Source organism: Falco biarmicus, chromosome 9 (assembly GCF_023638135.1).
Source record: "Falco biarmicus isolate bFalBia1 chromosome 9, bFalBia1.pri, whole genome shotgun sequence".
NCBI lineage: Eukaryota > Metazoa > Chordata > Aves > Falconiformes > Falconidae > Falco > Falco biarmicus.
The window spans coordinates 55,963,442-55,973,036 of record NC_079296.1 but is presented as its reverse complement, the minus strand read 5'-3'; positions in this window follow the sequence as shown (position 1 = coordinate 55,973,036).

The following is a 9,595-nucleotide window of genomic DNA, read 5'->3' as shown; positions in this document are numbered from 1 at the left end:
CTTTTAACACCAACTCTATTTTCCCGCTGTGGAACTGGCAGCTGAAGTCAGCTACAAGGCTGGAGGACTGCTAAGCAGCTGTTTGAAACTCCAAGTGCACACAATCGAACAGACCACCCCAGCTTTCTCATTGACTCTTTCAGAGACCCCTAGTAGATTTACAAGAAATAGTTTCCTTCTACAAACCCATACTGCCTCTTTCCCATCACATCACCCCACCCACGTACCTGCTAATGCCCCTTTCTGCTGGTCAGCGGGGAATAGAGCCCTGCTCGGGGGGTAATTGCTTCCTCCCTAAGAGTTACATAAAGTGCTTTATAACCCCATACGCGTTATTATAGGGGATCAATACAAATACACTGCAGATCAGAAATAGCAGTTGGATATTTCAGCGCTAAGCCTGCTTTTACTTCTTTTATTTCTTTCTTGCTGTGTCCCTATTGTGCTGGTAGAGCAGGTATGAACCCTGCTGGCCTTGACCCCTTCTGACAGGCACCTCCTCCTTGGGCTGAAGAGCAGAGCAAAAATGTCAAGGTCTTTTCTAAACGTAGGTCTTGACAGAGGTCTGCCATGTACCAAGCTCCCAATTCAAAGCTAGTAATACACTTTTCAGAATAAAAGGAATATTTCCATTGTAAGAAGCACAACCATTACAGCTTTCAAATGCAAAATCTAATTTTAAAGTGTCTTACTGAAATTGGACAAATTACAGCTGAATGTTCACCAAATGCCCCCAAAGATTCCATGCAAAGATTTATGCGGATTCCATGCCATCTGACAACATGTGGGGCTTCCTCAGCAGATAAATAATACCGGCTCTCTTGTGAGCTGTTTGCTCAGGGTAATGCTACAAGACCCAAGAGTCAGGATTCTTTACCCCTGGGTTGCAGGGTCACCTACATTACTGGTCTGGTTTCTGTGCCCTGAGCAGGCAATTAAGCTTTGCTACCCACCAGGAGAAACAAGGCTGGTCTGTGGCTAAACAGGTCCCAGTTAACCTCATTTCACAGATGAATGTTCATGAAAAGCAAAGAGATGGGAGAGGGGAGCTGTCAGAGCAGAATTGTGTTTAGAAGTCATCGAAGTGATGGTGAGCAATTTATCGTACCGCTTTCTTAGCTGCATCAGTTCTCTAGACAATCAGGAGCATCGCTCCCAGCCCGGCTGTGTGCCAGTTCCCAGCACAGCTGCTGCATAACAGCATGGGCGCCCGGCAGCTCCCGCAGCGATGCACAGTGCCATCAGGTACTGATATTTACTGGTTGCCCAAATGTAATGTTGTTAAATAAACACTAGTGTAATGAAGTCATTTGTTTACATCTGAGACAAAGTTAGTTTTAACGATTGAACTGCCTTCATCTTACCGGAGTAAATATATTAGCACAGCAGGACCTGGCACAAGAGATCATTACATGCATTAATCTTCTGTGACCTGTTTGTTAGCCCCACTGGGCTGTTTTTCCTGATGTGGTGAGCAGGGGCTGCCTGTCCCAGTGCCTGCAACCCCTCCTCTCTGCCAGGCTGGACAGGGGTCCCAGGGGAAAAGCCTCCCCGGGTACAGCTCAGCACCGGGCTCTTCCCAGAGACCTCAGGGCTTGGCCCCATGCTGGTACTGACACTTTGGCTCAAGCTTTGCAAGGTCCTGCCGGACGTGAGTTATTTTTCCCAGGGATGCTGATGCAGAGGAGCCTGGAGGATTTCCTCCCCCTTGCTTTTAAATAAGTAGATTCCCGCTTGGCACCCACGCATTTCCAAGCATCCTCAAACAAGTACCACAACAGAAGAGCTTTCAAGACACTTTAGCACTTCTCATTCCGATAGAAATCAGGGAGGCAGAGCTGTAGGGCAGTGAAAAGCAAGCTCTGAAGATCACACAGAAACCCTTCTAACTTGCCAAAGGAGCTTAATTTTTATCTTGTGCGAAAGTTCAAACCAAAAGCCACACTACCCAAGCCACTTCCAGCCTTAGCTGTGATGAGAAAAGAATCCTGGAGTAAAACAATCATGGAAGAGGCACATTTAGAACAAAACAAAACCATGTGATAATATTTTTCAGAAGGGGAGTTCAGCTGTGAGCACAATGCTCTCCTGAGGGTATCCATACTAATTTTTATATTTACATTATGACCTGGCCATTTTTACAAGGGTTATGGTGCAATTGCACCATTTTTGTTTCCTTTAAAACCTTGTTTGCTTTCTTAAGAGAATGAGTTTGGAAGGAATACAATACACAAACAACCTTCCATGCTGCAGTCAATGGAAAAACCCTTTTAAAGTCTGTTAAAGCTCCCATCAGCATCGCAGCTGATGCAACATCGTGATTGTTATCTCTGCATTATCACACATCACTCACACCACTCAATGCAGTAACACCGGCCCAGACACCTTTGTGCAACTTGCCACGCATAAATACATCCAGCAAGTGGAGGCGGTTCCTCTCAGAGTTCTACATGGGGATGCAGACAGGACCCTGGCCCTGGCACGTTTGCCCCTCCAAGGCAAGCACACAGCAATTTGATAAGAGAGATAATTAAGTCTGGTTATGCTCCTGGCAGAAAGCACATCACCAGCACTTACGCTCTGATCACACAACTTGTGATGCTGTGCAGTATAATGTCTTGGAAATACTCATGACTTTAAAAAAATAAGATACAGCTTTTGGGTCATAGAGGAAAAACTGATCCAAATTCATCCAATTGCAACCATAGCAAAGTCTAAATAGAAACAATGAATTTATTATGAAATTATCTTGAAGAATTAGATGAACCTCATGGTCTGAGTCACTTTTTGTCCTTTTAGGCTGGGCAATAACTGAATTCAAATATCCATACCTTACCACTTTTGTACCTTTCTATTTCAGTTCTCATAGCCATAAAACAGATTTTATTAGATGTCACATCTCAGCGTTTCAGTCACCCAGGACTTCTAGAAACAGACCGCAGACTGAAGGCAGGTATTGAAGCACCTTGCACTGTAATTTCTATGTGTTTCTCCTCTGACTGCAGCCACCCTTTTTCCTGCCTTCCTTTCTATAATTTACAAAATTATTATGGAGTCTGAAGAAAATAAAAGGTTTTGATCTTGTTTTTATTTTTAACAGGGAAACACTGAAATAATCACTGAAGACGCTCAGTATGCTGTATCATGCTGTCTTTCATTAACACCAGAGTGGCCTTATTTTTCTGGTACATGTTAAAGTTGACAAAGGCCAATTTGAAAACATAATGTTTCAGTATTAATCTTCCCCTTGTTTGTTTTCATTTAAAAGCATATGCAACAAGAAAGTGAATACTCCATTTCCCAGGCAAAGAAGCTCAGCCTCAGGTCGGCAAGGTGAAGTCTGAGCAGCAACACCACAGTGTCAGGATCCCAGCCAGATGCTGGTGTTCAGGGCTGTGATTTTCACGGTGCATGGCTATTGATACTGCACAACCTGAGAAGGAAACTGTGGCAGCAGCTCTGGGCTGCTGGACAAGCTGCGTTTTGCTCCATTTGGGAAGGGCAATACACTGGCAGTGGCTGCAGTCGAGTCACCTCAGCAGGCATCTGTCTTTGCTGTTAGGATTCTCCAAGCTGCATGGCACTGGGTGGTATCCTCCTGACTCAGGTGGACTATTTATGATCTGTCACTTCACTGCTGAGTGATTAAAGCATCAAACTGTTTGTACAGTAAGGCACTGGCCAGGACCTATATGGGAAACCCCCCTCTTACTCTTGGAACAAAGCAGTGTTTGCACAGTGCCTGCTCTGGCTCTGCCTCTTTGGAGCTGACAGACAGCACCTGCTTGTGCACAGTTGTTTCCTTCTGCTTCCAGCAGAGAGGGTTTACATCTGAAACAGCTTTTTTTATTTCTCCTGTTTCCTTTTTTTACACCCATTTGTCCTGTACTTGGGAGGTAGAAACAGAAAGCCCTGGTTGCACCAGCAGCAGGGTGTGCATTGACATAGCGATGGGGCGAGGTGTGCCAGTGATGCTCAGAAGCAGCGGCAGCCCCCTTTGTTCTCCCCAGAGGTGCTGAGGTACATTCACATCTGGCAGCACGTAGCCCTCTCCTGGGGTCAGCCCTGTACTGCAAAGCACTGTTGATTTTCAGACTGGAGCAGACTTGTGTCCAACCACATCGACCATAGACCATAGACAGAGCGAGACAGCCTCAAAGGCTGGGGAAGCCTATATCTGAGTCCAAGTCTCTCCTGGAAATTGAATGTATCAGAAGTTTCAAGTTGAGAGGAAGACAATCTTAGAAGAGAAATATTTAGGAAGAAGCAGAAATACCAGTATCTATGTTGGCATCAGTGCAGGACCGACCGAAAGCACCCTGCAGCCCTGGGTCTGGAGGGTGCATTGGGGTGATAGAACCATTCCCACAGGCCCAAATGCAGGAATGGGTGAGACGGCTCCTTGCTGCTGGCATCCTGCTCAGAACCACCTGCCTCCAGCTGCCCACACGATCCTGTACCCAAACCTGCTCCTGGACATTCAACAGTCTGAGTGCAAGGAGAAGCCAGAACATCACATAAATTTTCCACAAGCTGCCACTGGCATCCCAGCATTCAGGGAGCTGGTCAAGTAGAACAGTGACCTGCTGGGAACTCCCCAGAGCTATTCAGCAGCAATGGTGAGCCAAAGGCCACAGCATCTCTGCTACTTGTACCTGTTCTATGCAAAGCAGAGGAGCCCTCTGCCAGGCTCTCCTGCCAGTTCTAAGCCGTCTGACAAACACAGATGAAGTTTTGCTCAGGCTGCAATTTGTTTTTTTCATGTCATTCCCATCAACTGTCTCATTTTGAGAACTGCAGTAAGAAAACATCAGCCAAGGTTTCTTTTATTTTCATCTCTAGCCAGCCTAACTGGATGCAGATCCAAACATCCCAGACTCTCACCCACAGGGAGGGCTCAGCCCTGACTCCCTGCAGTGATGCAATACAGAGGAAATAATATTCATTCCTCAAATGCTGGATTAATCCAAGCTGTCAGCTGTTTCTTTCACAGCAGTTATATGCTAGAGATTACATTACAGAATAGCTGCTTATCATAAATGTTCCAGCTAGCGCTCGCTTTCAATAGCTGCTCACCCAGCATTCACGATGAGAGTGATTGCATGACCCAGCGACAGGACGGCTGGGATACCCAACCAGCACTTCCCTCCTGTTACATGCCAGATCGGTACCAAAGCCATACAGCCCAGGCACAGAGGGCAAAGCAGGGAATCCGCTGCTGCCAGGCAGGTGGGCAGCTCCTCTTGTCTGGGGCAATGGCATTTCTGCAATCCCACCAGCTCCTTCTGCTGAGAAAAAGGTTCTATTTCAAATAGGGTCATTTACTAGACTAACAAGAGACCTATAATTTACATTTGCACCAGACTTTCCCCAGTGAGACCACCTGTTTCACCTCATTATATGGATTGTACCCTTTTGTACACAATTTCACTAAGAAGATTAAAATAGTCACAGTACTAATGCTAAATATAAAAACACATTAAGGTCCTGATATTGACTACATCCATCAGGACTTCCAAATTAAACTACTCCATATCTAATGTCCATTGCCAGCGTGACTTCCTAGCTTACTGCCCTTAAACCATGAATGAATACAGAGGCACCGTGAGGTGAAGGGGACTTGAACAACATAACAGCCCGGCTGCAGAGCTGCAAGAGGAGCCCAGGGGGTAACGTGATCACAACCTATGTGTACTTATACCTGGTGGGTATGTCAGATAGTAGGGGATCTTTGGTCCTGTTGCGTCAAGTGGGCAGAAGTTGAAATCAGCAAAGGCTGAAGCCAGAGCCAGCCTTTAGGGTGATGGGCCATCAGCCCTGGTCACCCAGGAGATTTCATAAACCCTTTCTCTCCCAGACCTGGCACTGGTTCAGACTGCTTATCTCTGAGGGAAGGGCTCTGCCCAGTGCTCAGCAGCTACTACGTGCCCATGGAAGCACCACAAATTGCCACCCAACTAATGCTGGACATGAGTCCTGAGCAAATGCTCTCCCCCCCAAGAACACTTCCAGAAGAGTCACCATGCCTGGCCCACAGGCACAGGGATCTGCAGCCAGCAGGGTCCCTCACAGCCCTGGGGAGAGGACACTCCTTGCCATCCCACTGAGTGCCAGAGCGATGCTGCACTGCAGAGCAGCCCCCATCTCTGTCAGGCAGCAAAGCAGCTCAGTGATTCATCGTCCACGCCGCCAGCCACTGGGGCTGATTCCTGTCCCCTGCAAGCACGGGTCTTATTGCAGATGGCTGCAGTCTGGTAAACATCGGGACTTCATTTATAGAGAGCCTTTGGTGTGAGTGCTACACAACTGCAGACTAACAGCCAAAGCTAGGGGCAGGTTATCCTTTGTTTGGAATGCTCTTGCACTTCACCAAGTCTGGTTGTGAGGCATATAAAAGTTTATTACATATTTTCAGCAAGTCACAGTAAATATGGCAGACCTGAGTGAAAGAACCCCAAAGCAGAGCTGGGTTACCAGACAATAGACGAATGCAACACACAGCCTACGTTACTCACTGAGGACTGCTCTGAGCAATCTCTGCTCTAAAGCCGTTATGCCAAGTGCAGAATAACTGAATCCAGGCTGTGCTGGTACTCAGGCTGGTCAGGGAGCCCTTGCTGTTGGACACTGCCTGGCCACCAGCCCCGGTCTCCATTGCACCCAGCAGGTGGCAGGGGGCGGGGGGGGTAGGGTGGGCAACACGATGCACTGGGAGACCTCGCTGTCCCTTAGGGTGCCTCCCTCAAAACAGAGGCAAGCTGTACCAGAACTGCTCTGCCACCCGAAAACACCTCTACAAGACCATAATTCAACTTTGTTTGCAGTGCACTGTGATGACTTTTAAATGAAAGAGCCTTGAAAAATAAACCTGGAATGCTGCTCTAGTGGTGTTTTAAAAGATAATAAATTTGCAAACAGAAGACTTGGCAGAGGGGAGGTAAAATGGGACTTTTTTTGGCACTCACACCACAGACAATTTAAATTAGGTAACTGATATCTATAAATTATTTAATTAGGCCAACTTCCACTGCAACCTCAGGCTGAAATCCCCCAGCAATCACGCTTTCTTCAGAGAAGGTCCTTTATACCCCTTGTTGCCACATAGTACTTCAAAATGATAATTCACTTAATCCTCGTAACTGACTTGAGGCTTTCCAGGAGATGCTATAACTTCAAACAAGTACATTTCTCAGGAATACAAGTCTCTATGTATGGAAGGATTTGTTCTGAAAATCATAAAATCTCCATAACAGAGCTCTGTAATACAGTTGCATAATGATATAAACAGTGGCTACAAAATGGCATTCATATGTTTGTTTTCCATAAAGCTCTGAAATAACAGAATTTAACTAAGGAAAACCAACTTTGTTAAAATAAACCTGTCCTCTCACTTAATCAGAAATTAAAACAGAGCTGTGTGCCAGTTCAGCTTTGCCTGCTGAGGCCTTTCCCATCACCCACTTAACCCCCCTCAGCAGCTCAGGTCAACATCATCCCTCCATGCCCAACATGGCCAAGCCCACCATCCTCTCATCCACCTGCGGCTGCTGCTGCACACTGCTGCTCTCCTGCCACTCATCCTTCCCATCTTGGCCTCCAAGCCTCCTCTCTGTCTTGCCTGGGCTCCCCAGCTCATCTTCCAAGAGCATCCTTGGTTTGGGTGGGTGTCCCCGTCCCTGTCCTGGGCTGCAGTCACTGCTGTCCCTGCTGCTGCTCCCACCACCCTTCCTGGGCCACACGTTGAGTAAGAGCGACGAACAGTGCTAGCTGAACAACAACAAAACCCAGCAATAACCCTATCTTCTTGCTTTTTTTTAGGCAGAGTTACTTCCCAACTGCAACTGGCAGATTGGTTGTATGGTCATGAGCCAAAGGGCAGAGGTAAGCAGACAGGGGCAAGAAGGTTGGGGAATATTTTAGCTGATAGCCTGGCCAAATGACTGAGAATACAGAGGCTGTAAACTCCCGGCAGCAACAGATGTCTTTTCCCCTATGAATCCTGAAGGCTCCATAGTGCTCTGGGGGGTGTCTGGGTCCTGCCAACTTTCATCACCATCACTTCAGCTTGCATGCTTTTGTTTCAAGGATATTTCCTACGAGTACCGTATCTCCATAATCCACGCGCAGCTGACATTTTCCCAAAGACAGCAGCCTGCTTGGGCATTACACAGCCTTCTCACCCTGTGCAACCTCTCCCAGACCCATAAGTAACTTGTTGGCAAAGCACATTCCCAGTGGAGGGCATTCCTGGCAGAACAGCCCTGGAGAGCGAGACCATCCCTATGTGAAGGCTTCACATCTGAGCTGCACTCCCGTGGTGTATGCTGCCTGGCTTCTTCATGATGAAGCAGAAAGTGACAACATGTTCACATAACAGATATCTGATGCTTTCCACCACCCCTCACCAGCCCTGGCCATGCTCCAACCTGGAGCCCGTCCAGCTGCCCCAGGCACCTCGTGGGGACAATGCACCCAGCAGCTGCCTCTGCAAGGAGGAGGATGGGTACTCTTGCCTTCTCCTCCCTCCCAAGAGAAGGGGGACAGAAGATCCTGATGCACATAGATGAGAAAATACCAGGGGCTACTGAAAGACGGATCAATGTGGCAAAGACTTGTCAGGGAAGCAGGTTTCCAGCACCCAGGGAAATGGAAGGGTAAGGGCATCTGTCCCAAGACAGACACTAATTGAGCAAAAACGTATTGAAATCAATACTCTGGAGGACATTTCTGCATGGTGGTATGTGCTAATTAATTCTCCTGTGCAGTCTGAAATCCTGCCTTGATCATGACCCTCCCCTCTGCCTTCAAGCTCCCACTCCTCTCCTCTCAAAATGTCTTTGTAAGCAGCAGTTAAAATGGGAATTAAAAGCACCCAGGGTCACACTGACACACACCTACATGGAAAGGTCACTGTGGTGCTCGGACCTGCCATCCTTTTTATAGTTAATTGCAGTATTAAAGCCTCGTAACAGAGAGCAATGCCCATCAGCGCCAGCGCTTGAGAGCCTGGCGCTGCAGACCTCACTCCCACAGACGCTGTCACTGCGCCTGGTGATGAGACACGTTTCTCTGGGAAGATGTAACATGGGAAAGCCCAGCGTTTGACACCGGTAGGCAGGAAGAAATGGTTACTAGCAACAGAAACTGTGAAATAAGAACAAACAGGAAGCCAAAATACTTATACTGAAAGATGTGTTTTTCCCCCCGATGCGGCTGCAGGGACCACCACTCCAGTCAATACCTGCATATTGCACACATTCAACACTGTCCAGCTCAGGTGAAAAACAGATTTTCCCTATAATTGGAGAACGTGATGTAGAAAGTGCATAAATGCTAAGTTGAACTTAGAAATCTGCCAAAGGCATGGCTGAAACGCTGGCACCATGAGTGCAGCGGAAGATGCGGCCGGGTACGGCAGGAGGCAGGCACTCATGCAGACTCCCTGCTGTAAGGGAGAAGTCTTTCAACATAGTTTTTTGTAGTGCTTGACTAGTCATACTTCATTTGCACTTTTATTTATTCCATATGCCGTTTCTCTGGATTTCTGTAATGTTACTGAACACAACGCTGTTTTCTTTGAACAGCAGTTGCAAGG